The sequence below is a fragment of the Marmota monax genome, unplaced genomic scaffold, assembly GCF_021218885.2.
Source record: "Marmota monax isolate L192 unplaced genomic scaffold, Marmota_monax_Labrador192_F-V1.1 WCK01_AAM20220418_F8-fsc00027, whole genome shotgun sequence".
Classification (NCBI taxonomy): Eukaryota; Metazoa; Chordata; class Mammalia; order Rodentia; family Sciuridae; genus Marmota; species Marmota monax.
Window position 1 is genome coordinate 17,897,607 of NW_026694617.1, and position 13,024 is coordinate 17,910,630.

Consider the following 13,024-nt stretch of genomic DNA (forward strand, 5'->3'; position numbering starts at 1 on the left):
AAGGAGCCATCACAGAACCCCAAGAAAAAGTATTTCTCTGTGTGTCATTATTTCGTGCCAGCACAGTTCACCTGGAGTAACCCTTACTGGTTTAGTCATATGTTGCAACAGTAGTGTATTATATCTCTGGTACTGTATAGATATAAATAGGGTTGGCATTTTTGTCTTGTTTACCATCTTAGAAAACATTTAGCAACATTCATTATGATGCTAATTGCAGGTTTTTCAGTGATGTCCATTATCAAATTGAGGGGGTTTCTAATTTGTTGAGACTTTTTATTTTAAATCATTGATTTGGGGGTGGTGGCGGCATGTAACCAGGGATTGAGCCCAAGGGCACTTAACCACTGAACCATATCCCTAGCCCTTTTAAAAAACATTTTATTTAGAGATAGGGTGTTACTGAGTTACTTAGGGCCTCACTAAGTTGCTGGGGCTATCTTTGAACTGGCCCTCTCAAGCCACTGGGATTACAGGCATGCATCACCATACCCAGCTTAAAAACTTTTTTTTAAAATTCTTTTCCTCTATCTTTTCAAGTAGTATTAATTATTTTAATCTGTTAAAATGATGAATTGAGGGCTGGAGTAGTGGCTCAGTGGTAGAGCACTTGCCTAGCACACATGAGGCACTGGGTTCGACCCCCAGCATCACATTAAAAAAATAAAATACTAAATAAAGGTATTGTGTCCATGTACAACTAAAAAAATACATTAAAAAATGATGAATTGATTAGTTTTCAGATGTTGAACTAGCCTAGTATTTCTAGGATACACCCTACGTGGTCATGATGTTCTTTGTATATGTTGTTGCATCAATTTTCTAAAAAAAAATTTAAAAAGAAAAAAATGAAAGTTTTTGCATCCAGATTCACAAGATAATAATATGTAGTTATTTTTTTCTTATAATGACTATTTCTAATTTTGGTAGCAAAATCAAGATAATGCTGATCAGAGAGAATAGGTTGGGAAGTATTTTGTCCTCTTCAATTTTCTCAAGCCATTTGTGTAGACATGGTATTATTTCTTCCTAATGTATGGTAGAATTCTCCAGGGAAGTCATCTGGGACTCGAATTTCTTTGTGGGAATGTTATAAAACTATTCGGTTAACTTCTTTTTACATATAGGGCTATTTTGTTTTTTTACTTCTTGGGTGAGTTTTAGTAGTTTGTTTTTCAAAGAATGTTTCCAGTTTGTTCAGATTCTCAAATTTATTGTCATAAAGCACTTTTAATGTTCCTTCTTCTCCTTTAAATGTATGTGGAATATATGTGATGTTGCATATCTCATTTCTAATATCATCATTTTTGTTTATTCTTAATAATTATGACTAAAACACTAATTTTGTTGACCTCAGAAGCCAGTGCTTTCATTGATTTTTCTCTTATTATTTTAAATTTTCTTTCTTTCTTTAAGATTATTATTTTCTTATCTTTGCTTTGGTTTTGTTATTCTCCCCCCCCCACTCCCTCTTCCCATTGAATCCACTGAGCTACTTCTTTACCCCTTTTTGTTTTGAGATAGGGTCTTCCTACATTGTCCAGGTTGGCCTTGAATTTGAAATTCTGCCTTAGTGTCCTGAGTAGCTGGGATTACAGGCCTAAACCATCACACCCCAGCTCTTCACTGTTTCTTAAGGTTTATTGATTTAAACTTTCCTAATTTAAATGTTTAGTGTTACAGATTCCTTGATAAGTAGTGCTTTAGTTGCATTTCACATTTTCTAACATGAAAAAGTTAATTGTGACATGAGCATTCATATAGCTTTGCTTCAAATGTTAAGGCCAGCCAGTTGGCCTGCCTCCCTGCCTGCCTCCCTTCCTTCCTTTGTTTATTTTACTGTTACTGGGTATTGAACTCAGGGGTACTATTCCACTAAGCTACATCCCCAATCTTTTATACTTTTTTTTTTTTTAAGATAGACTCTCTCTTAATTGCCCAGGTTGTCCTCAAACTTGCATTCTCTTGCCTCAGTCTCCCTAGAAGCTGGCATTACAGGCATGTATTACTACACCTGGTTAAATATACAGTTTTAGAATTTGACATGTTTGTTTGAAATTTTAAATTGAGTGGATGATTTTAGGAGGTTACATTTTCATATCAGATACAGAATTAGAAATGAAACGTATAAAGCATCCCTAATAAGAAAAGATAAAATTCTACATGCTCCCAAATCTGTAACTTTTTGGGCACTGATGTGACTTCACAAGTGGAAAATTCTACAACTAAATGAATTCATGTGAGGAATCACAGCCAAAACACAGATATTGCAAAGGCCGGGTGCAATGGTGCACACCTGTAATCCCAGTGTCTTGGGAGGTTGAGGCTGGAGGATTGCGAGTCCAAAGCCAGTCTCAGCAAAAGCGAGGCTCTAAGCAACTTGATCTTGTCCCAAAATAAAAAATAGAAAAAGCTGGGGATGTGGCTTAGTGGTAAAAGTGCTCCTGAGTTAAGTCCCCAGCACCAAATATAGGGAGGTGGGTTGCTGTGGAAGTGGCTTAGTAGTTGGGAGCCCCTGGTTTCAGTCCCTAGCACTGCAAAAATCAAAATAAAGCAAAAACAAAACAAGTAAACAAACAACAGAAACCCCAAATGATTTAAATATTTAAGTATATATACACACACCATATATTTCAAAATATTGTATGGTGTGTATATATATGAACTATGGGTGTATTTAATGTCATTATCACTTACTTTGGTCATCTGCTTTTTTTGCTTTCCTTAACCATTGCAGGGTGCAGTACTCTCCACATATCTTCCATTTTTTCTGTTCTGTTCACTCTGAGAAACTCTGCCCTACACTTTTCTTTCAGATTAAACTCTTATCTTCTCTCCTTTTGAGCCTCAGCAATATCTCTCATCCGCTTCAAGGCCATCCCACCCACTTACTGTTACCCAAGCCTGCCTTGCCTGCCTGCCTACCTCTCTCTCTGTGTCTCTCTCTCTGTTTTCATTCCTTTCTGCTAGCAACAGCATTCATACTCTGTTTTCCCTCTTGGCTGTCTCATTCCTTTTGATCTCTTATTCTCAGGGAAGTTCAGATTGTCCCCATCAAGTAAAAACTAAAAACAGGAGGATTACCCTTTAGTTACTGTCTCCCCCCACCCCCCACTCCCAATCCCCTTCCCCATCTGTCTCTTTAATCTCTTTCTCTTTTTATCCATATTTCTCAAAAGGCTAGTTTGCAAATTTTTATCTTTATTTTCAAACTGTTGATTTCTCCACTAGGTGTAATCTGGCTACTTCCCACTATCCTGATAAAATTTTTTTTATTAAGATAAACACTGACTTACTTCTTAATTGCCTAATATAGTGTAAGTTTTTAGTTCTTACTTAGAGTATGATTTTTTTTAGGCAGAGATCCTCATTAATATTTCACTTTCAGAGTAGTCCGTTACTTCTGATTACATTGTTATTTTAATAATTTCCTTTGGGAGGACTACAAAGTAAGTTATTTTTTAAGTGCCTTCCATTTTTATAGGATGTAAAGTCCCTGAAGTGTACTGTAGTACTTCTTAAAATTAGACAGGCTGTGTTAAAGAATGTAACCACCTGCAAATTTGATTATTATACAAAATGTAAATGACTGTCTAAGTAATATTTTGGCAGAATGTATCTAAAAAGGAATTTTCATAGTTAGGAACATATCTTTCCCATTATACATGCTTAGTAAAAAGAAGTTCTACTAGAAGTTACAATCAGGAATTTGACAAAGAATAAATTTATTCAAAAAGTAAAAGACCTGGGGCTGGGTTGTAGCTCAGTGATAGAATGCTCACCTTGCATATGGAGGGCACTGGGTTCAATCCTAAGCACCACATAAAAAACAAAATGAAAGCATTAAAATAAATATGTCCATCTACAATTAAAAAGATATTTTTTTAAAAAAATTAAAAGACCTGAACTTGTTACCACAAAGTTTCGAAATAGCTCTTATATGAAATCTGCCATTTTAATTATGTATAGGTCATGGTTATTTCCAAAATGACTTCTCAGGCTTTTTTTTGTGTTACTTTGCTGTTGTATTTTCCAGAGAATAATATTAACTCAGGAATTTGTTGGGTTATAATGCATATTTTCAAGTCTCAATAGAAACAAGCAAATCAGTATCACATTTTTTGAACTCTTTGAAATGAAAACATAATTTCCTTTGCAATTGGATGACTTCCACAGAATGTCTCATCATAAATAAATATGCTTTATTTTTCTCCATAGCTCTTATCAATTTCTAACATATCTTTATATGCCCTGTTATTTATTTATCTATCCTGTCTGATCACCCTCTCCCACTGCTTTGGTCCTGGAAACATCCTTGATGGCTAGAAGAGTACCTGACCTTCAATATGGTTTAAGTAAGTGGTAATTGTCAGGAAGTAAAGAAAAGAAAAACAAATCAAAGAAGAAAGGATGCAGTGCTATTTTATGAAAACTTAAGTATTGAAAAACTTTTTTGGGACTGAGAGTGTAACTCAGCAAGAGAGCATTTGCTTAGCATGTGTAATGGCCCTGGGTTCCATCCCCAAGAACACATAAAACAAAAAATTGTTTTATAAATATGCTTGAAAAAATTTTCAAGTAAAACTTTTTGAGTTTTTTTTTTGTTTGTTTGTTTTAAATGTTTATAACTTCTTGTGCAATGTTAGTCTCTCAAAACTCTTGAGCAACTCAAGGAAATTGTTTATACAGTTAAGAAAAAAAATATGGTATATATCTGTAATACTTTGGAAAATCAAGTGTGAACAAAAGAAATAATTAGGTGATTAATATGTTTTAAGCTATAGAATTTTGTGCCAGGCCTTGTGGAACACACCTGTAATCCCAGCAACTAAGGAGGCTGAGGCAGGAGGGTCATAAGTTCCAGGACAGCCTGAGCAATTTAGTAAGCCCCTTAGCTAACTGTGTCTCAAAATACAGAAAGAGAAATGAAGGAGAGAGAAGATGGTGGATTAGAGGAAGGATTACTTCTCAGTAGTTCCTTAGCAACAGACTTACAAATTAAAAGATAGCTCCTCAGTGGCATGGGTAACTAAGGGAACTCACTGAAACTTAATGCTGGACTGTAAAAGAAACCATAGAAACACAGAAAGTCAGAAACTTTCAACATGATGTAAGAATATGTTAGAAATTCTCTAGCTTGACTGTAGTGGTAGCTGCTGATGGGAGGGGGAGCAGAGGCAGAGTGAGAAGACAGAGTGGCCGAAGATAAAGAAATTTAAAAAATAAAATAAAATTGGCTTGAAGAGACCTGTGGATTAGAGAGGAAGGCTGAAGTTAATGGACACAGAGTGATGGGGGTAACAGTTCAATGAAGACAAACCAAAAATAGTTCACCCTATAGCGGATGGTTCAAATACTTAAGTGGGAACCAGGATCACTGGCAGAAAGCAGTCACAGGAGGAAAAATGCTCCTGGATACAGAAACCAGTAGCCACCTGGTGCTGGAATCAGGTATAAGGGGTGTGCAGCAGTGAGCAGAGCTAGGAGATAGTGAATTCATCAAGGAAATTATCAGTAGTTGTCTATTATAATTCCCATAATGTTCCTGAACTGGTGACTGAAAGAGGCATAAAAAAAAATTGTTACTGGACCATATAGGCTCTGGATACAAAAGAGAGAAAGCTCCCTTTGTTGCTGGCCCCCATAAGAGCTGTTGGGAAGACACCTATAGCAGCTACACAAGACCATCCACACTCCAGGGCTGATATCAGGTAATTCATATGTATAGCAGTAAAGGTGAAACCTGTGGAGGTTTATTCCCTAGGCCCTAAATGTGGATTTTACCTGAGGTCCTAGAGATCCAGATATCCTGCAGAGACTGGCCTTTCCTTAGCAATAAGGGGTGTGTATCAAATCTCACATATTGACAGACTTCTAAAGTTCAGCCAAGACTAAAGCCCAATTGCTGGAACTCCCAATTTAGAACTATACACCACCCACACTATAAAAATACATAATTTGTTAGCACTCCACAGTCTATCCCACCCTATACTAGGAGAGTAAATACTGAGATCTACAATCAACTTTGCCTCCTAGCCACAATGGCTAACAGCTGAGGGATACAACCCTTGACTCAAGGGTTACAAAGCCAATTATAAATATAAAGAATGAAATCCCTCCCTACCAACAGTCTTGACCACCTTTGTGGAAATAAGTCTTTTATTTTTCATTAAGATTCTTTCTCTTGTTTTTCTTATCTTTTTTCCCATTTTTGCCATATTCCCATTTTTAATGTATTTTTTAAAATTTTAACTTAAAAATTTTTCAAATATCATTTCACTATATTTTGTAATTTTTAAATTCTTTTCATTTTTCAAGATTTTTGGTGTGTATGTGGGTGTGTATGTTCTCATCATGCGGATAAGTTTGAAAATGTGTTTATTTTTATGTATGTAATGTATATATTCATATTATTTAACTTTTACTTTAACAACTATCTTCTGCACCTGTTTATTATTTAGCCTTGGTTTGACATAGGTGGGGTATAATTATACATGGATTTGTATTCTAATTTTTTGCTTATAAAACTATGATTGAATTAATATTAAAATTTCACATCATAAAATTTTGAAAATATACACAATAAAAATTGGTATGCATTAATTGAGGAAAAACCACAGAAAACTATAAAAATGATGGAATTTCTTAACATGATAAAGGACATTGAAAACTCCCTAGAGTAAATATCCTTCTTTAGACAGAAATGTTGTAATCCCTTTCAGAGCAGAATGATAACAAGGTAGTCCACTTTCATTGCCCCTATTTCTCTCTTTCTGGAAATGCTTACCATTGCACTAACAAAAGAAAATGAAATGAAACTCACTATTTGTAGACAAGATAATACTATTCATAGAAAGTCTCAAAGAATCTACAAATATTTCCTTAGATTAATAGTTTAGCAAATATCCTGAACATAAAAATAACTAGTTAGCATAGTTTATTTCAACAGCATTTCACATGATGCTTGATAAGTCTGATTTTATGAAAAATTTATTTTTCTTCTTCACATCTGTTTCTCCTCCCAAGGACCCCTTAGACTCTCTTCCATCTTTTGCTCTTTCTTTGTTTTGGGTCCACAGACCACACACAAATCCAGATGCTATCCCTATGAGATTCCAAGCAACCCAGACTTCTAAATGTTGAAGTGGTTTCTATAATATATTAGTCAGGGTTCTCTAGAGGAACAGAATCAACAGGAAGTATGATTATAAAAAGGGGAGTAGAATGGCTTGCATAACCAGAAGCTACATAGTTGACCTTTGTAGAAGAACTAACATAATCTTTCTCAAATTATTCCATGGAACTGAAGGGGGTGGGACACTTCCAAAATAAATTCTGTGAAGCCATATAACCCTAATACCAAAACCAAACAAGGACACATCAAGGAAATAAAACTACAAACCAATATTACTGATGAACATGGATGCAAAAATTCTTTAATAAATTTTGGCTAGTTATATTCAGAAGCACATTAAGAGGGGTTGTGTTTATGGTGGAACGCTTACTTAGCACATATGATACACTGGGTTTGATCCTCAGCACCACATAAAAAGTAAAGAAAATAAAGATATTGTGTCCATCTGTAACTAAAGATATTTTTAAAAAATACATCAAGAAGATAATACATCATGATCAATCCCAAGAATGTAAAATTCGTTCAACATATACAAATCAATAAATGTAATTCATTACTTAAATAGAACTAAGGATAGGAATCATATGGTGATTTCAATAGATGCAGAAAAAGGCCTTTGATAAAATCCAGCAAAAAAATAAAGAAGGGGGGAAGATTGGATATCATAAATATAAAGGGAAGGTCAGTGGAATAAAAAAAAGATTGAGAGGGAGGTATGAGGGATGGGAAAGAGGAGGAAATAATTTAATGAATTTAGCAAAACTGCATAATATGCATATATAAATATACCACAGAAAATATCACCTTTATGTATATGTAGAAAATGCCAATCAAAAATAAATCAACACGTGAAAGGAGTGTCAGTAGAGTAGAGTGAGGGAAATAGGGGGATGAAGAGGGGCGGGGAAAGGGGATTGGAATCAAATCCCATGCACGTATGATTTTGTCAAAATGAACTCATCTACTACATACAACGATAATGCTCTAGAAAACAAAATAAAACTAAGGATGTATTAGAGTGGCTAAGTGCCTCTGGGTTTCACTCATAGTACCCCCCCCCCAAAATTAGAACTTTTTAAGATATGAAATATTTTATGCTAAAACTGATTACCTTTTTAAAAAAGATTGTGATAATTAAGAGTCCAGTCTCCCTCAGAAAAAGGAGGACATGCAGTTGAACAATTATGAGTATGCAGACTTATTTTTAAAAGTTAGAATGGTTCTAGTATTTTTGTTAGCTTTTTCGCTGTTGTGACGAAAAGATCTGACAAGACCAACTTTAGAAGAGGAAAAGTTTGAGGGCTCACAGTTTAGAGGTCTCAATCCTTAGACAGCTGGCTCCATTCCTTGGGGTTCTATTTGAGGCTGAACCTCATGACAGATGGGTGTGGTGGAGGGAAGCAGTTCACATGATCAGGAAGCAGAGAGAGCCTAAACTCAGCTCACGAAATGTATTCCCTAAAGGTACACCCTCAATGACCTACCTCTTCCAGCTACATGCAGCAGCCTACAGTTACTACTCAGTTAATCCCAGTCAGGGGATTAATTCTCTGATTAGATTAAGGCTGCCATGACCCAAGACATTTTACCTCTGAATGTTCTTGCACTGTCTCACACATGAACTTTGGAGCGGGGGTGGGGGGGATACCTAAAATCTAAACCATAAGAGCAAGTTACATGATACATTTCTTAAAACTTAATTACAACCTAAACACATGCACACTTTTAGGAGAATAACCTCACATTCTCATTTGGAGTACCATTAGTATTTTCATCCCTGCAATTGAAGTCTTTTAATACAGTGATAATGAGCTTGTAAGGCACCATCCTAAGTATTCTGTAGAACATATGGAAGAAAACTTGCAGTTTGAAGTACTAAAAGTTTATATAACTATAGGAAAGTAAGGAAGTGTATACTTATTTAGCAGGATGCACTTTATTATGTTATTTTCTAATTAAAATTCTGACTCCCCATTACTCTTTAAAAAAGATCATTTGAGTATCATTGACCTAATTGAATGAGCAACATCAATATCTAGAAACAGCATATTACCTCTACTTCAAAAGTGAAAAGGGCAAGAAGAAACCTCTTGCCATAGATCTGTGGATTCCTTATTCTTTGCTATTTTATAGGCTACATAACCATTATGCATGCCATGGACAAATATCTTTAAGGTCCATCAACTATCCTCTTATATACTGATTTTATTTCACAGATAAATGACAGCTATTCTTCCCACCTCTTCTCACCGTTATTCCTGTTCAAAATGGCAAATTGAATAAGACAATAATTCTATAGAACTTTGCAACAAAGCAATTAGCTGATAACAAAAGAAAAAAATGGGGGCAAAAACCTATAGAAATGTATCAACATTTGGTTTGGAGAGAAAGCATAACATATATATTAATGAATTGATAAAGTTATTTTCAGGTATTTTATTGAGGAAGATAAAGTGAACACAAACTAATAACTTCTTAACTGCATTCAGTGTTAGAAAGAAAATAAACTTAGGTACTAAAATAGAGGAGGTAATGAAAGAGAAACAGAACACATGGATTACAATCATCCTTTCATGTCTCTGTGGAATTAGCTCAAGGTTTAAGATGGGCCTGAACCTATGAATTTTTGAAACTACAGGAGTTCTCAATTGCAATGAATTAAAGAAGATAGAGGAAAGGATATAATCTCAGGACAGACTTTCTTAATCAGAGATTGTTTTTCACCAGACCTATTACTTAGGAACAAAATTTTAATAGTAATTACACTGATATGAGTTTCATCTTCTTGTTAGTACTTGTATTTAATCACTAGTAAATAATGAAAAATTGCAGTAGTTTATAAGGATGGAATCTGAATAATAAATTCCCAAGAAATTGGTAATAGATAACCTATCATTTTCTGTCTATAATTTGTGTGGTATTGGGGCTGGGAATGTGGCTCAAGTGGTAGCGCGCTCGCCTGGCATGCATGCGGCCCCGGTTCGATCCTCAGCACCACATACAAACAAAGATGTTGTGTCCGCCGAGAACTAAAAAATAAATATTAAAAAATTCTCTCTCTCTCTCTCTCTCTTTAAAAAAAAATTGTGTGGTATTAAGATAAATGGCTGGGCGTGGTGGCATATACCTGTAATTTCAGCAATTCATAAGGCTGAGACAGGAGGATTGCAAGTGTGAGGCCAGCCACCAACAATTTAGCAAGACCCTGACTTAAAATAAAAAATAAAAAGGACTGGTCTTGTGGCTAGAGTTCCCCTGGATTTAATCCTTAGTACTGAAAGGAGATAGGGGAAGGGAGAGAAGTGAACACAGTGTCCAATTAAAAAAAAAAAAGTTATCATAGCAGCACAGTTCACAATAGCAAGATTGTGGAACCAACCTAGATGCCCTTCAATAGACGAATGGATAAAAAAAATGTGGCATTTATACACAATGGAGTATTACTCTGCATTAAAAAATGACAAAATCATAGAATTTACAGGGAAATGGGTGGCATTAGAGCAGATTATTCTAAGTGAAGCTAGCCAATCCCTAAAAAACAAATGCCAAATGTCTTCTTTGATATAAGGAGAGTAACTAAGATCAGAGTAGGGACGAAGAGCAGGAGAAGAAGATTAACATTTAACAGGGATGAGAGGTGGGAGGGAAAGGGAGAGAGAAGGGAAATTGCATGGTAATGGAAGGAGACCCTCAGGGTTATACAGTGGAGGGGGTAGAGAGAGAGGAGGGGAGGGGAGGGGAGAGGTGGGGAGGGGGAGTGTGGAGGATGGGAAAGGCAGCAGAGCACAACAGACACTAGTATGGCAATATGTAAATCAATGGATGTGTAACTGATGTGATTCTGCAATCTGTGTATGGGGTGGGAGTTCATAACCCACTTGAATCAAAGTGTGGAATATGATATGTCAAGAAATTTGTAATGTTTTGAACAACCCACAATAAAAAATTTAAAAAAAAAAAGTTATCATTCAAGAAATGTTTACTTTATTTCTACTATTCCAGGTGTTGTGCTAGATAACAAATTGTAGATTGAAGAAAACAAGCATTGTCTTTGTCTTCATGGACTTTATAGTCCAGGAAGAAATACAACATACTTTAAATGAATATGGTCAGAAATGGTAGTTAATGCAAAGATGGCAGAGAACAGATTATTACAAGAGAATAACTAAGGAATAGTATTTATTTTGGAGAGTTCAGGACTGTGAAGGATTCGAGATTTTTATCTGACTTTAAAAGTCTAATCTGCCATGGGTTTACTAAATGTTGTCAGAAGGCAAGAGTTTCCTGGGTTAGGGAAAAACAACTTCATTACTCACAGTACAGCATACATCATGAGCATTAACTTATTGTTTGTTGCTTTCCCATGCCTCCAAATGTTATGGAAAAACATGATATGGACCCACAGGGATGGTATGTGTCTTGTGAGGTTGCATTGCTTATAAAGAACCTTGAGCTTGGAGAAACTACCCCTTTTGTACTGAGTAGTAAGCAAACCAGCTTGCAGTCTACAGAAAGATATTACCTTATTTCTCAAGGTTTCTTGCTGCAAATAATAGAGTCACAATGGACTTGCTTTATGGGCATGCCATGCAAAAACATATTCAGGGATCACGTCCCTGCTTCTGCTTCTGTTCACGTCTTCTGCTTCTTCAGCAGAAAAGGAAGGCCAAAGAAGTTATCTCTGAGATAATTTCTTTTTTATATAATTTCAATAGGACAAAATTGGCATATAATAAACTGCATATAAAGTGTACAGTCTGATAAGCTTTGCCATGTATACAGCTCATCAAACCATCAAAACAGACCAGATCAATGAATATATCCACATTCTGCCCAATTTTTTTCTGTCTCCCTTTGTAATTCCTGCCCCCATCTCTGCATCTCCCTCTACCTCCCCAGGCAAACATTCATCTGCTTTTCTTCATTGTATATTTTTATCTCCTAGAATTCTGTACAAACTGAATGATACAGCTTATATATGTTATTTGTCTATACTCTTACATGCACTTGTTTTTATTGAGGTTCATCTATATTGTAGTTGTTCTTACTGCTTGATCGTATTCCATTATGTGGTAATAGTACATTGTCTTTATACATTCCTCTGTGGATGACATTAGATTATTTCTGATTCTTTTCTCTTAAAAATTCTTTGAATGTTCATGTATTTGCTTTATGTGGACATATACTGTTACTTCTATTGGATAAATATCTGGGAATGGGATGGTGTAACTATATGGTAGTTATATATTTAACATTTGAAGGAAATACCAAACTGTTGCAAAATGATTATACAGTTTGTCCTTTCCACCAAAAGTGTATTCTCTGATATTGTCATTGGATTTTTCTTTGGTCTTTTTAATTTTAGCCATTTGAACAGTTACGAAGTTCTATCCCATTTTAGTTTTAATTCGCATTTTCATTTTGGTGAAAGATATTGAGTTTTTTTTTTCATGCTCTTATTTGCCAGTCATATACTTTCTTCAATGAAAGTCCCATTTAAAAAATTAGATTGTCTTATTACTGAGATATGAGAGATATTTATATATTCTAGATACAAATGCTCTGTATCTTATTATTGAGGAAGTTTTAGTAGTTTGTGTCTTTCAAGGAAACATTTCATGAAAGTTTTCTAATTTACTGCCATAGTTCTTCAAAATTTCCTTAATATCCTCTTATTATCTGCAGAATATGTAATGAGGTCACCTCTCTTATGGCTCATATGGTTTACTTTTTTCCTCTCTTCTTAATCCATAAGGCTAGAAGTTTGCCAATGTTACTTATCTTCTTCAGATCCAGTTTTGGGTTTCAGTGTTTTTCTCTTTTATTGAAGTCTATGCAAATATGCAGATATTTATTTTCTTTCTTCTGTTTTTCTTTGGGTTTTTTTGC

General features: G+C 35.1%; 1 protein-coding gene across 5 annotated transcripts in view; it reads left to right on the plus strand.

The window, feature by feature from the left end:
• The window catches only part of Cog5 (component of oligomeric golgi complex 5), a 374,945-nt gene that overhangs the window by 243,262 nt on the left and 118,659 nt on the right, over positions 1-13,024 (plus strand). The gene's annotated exons all lie outside the window — the stretch shown is intronic.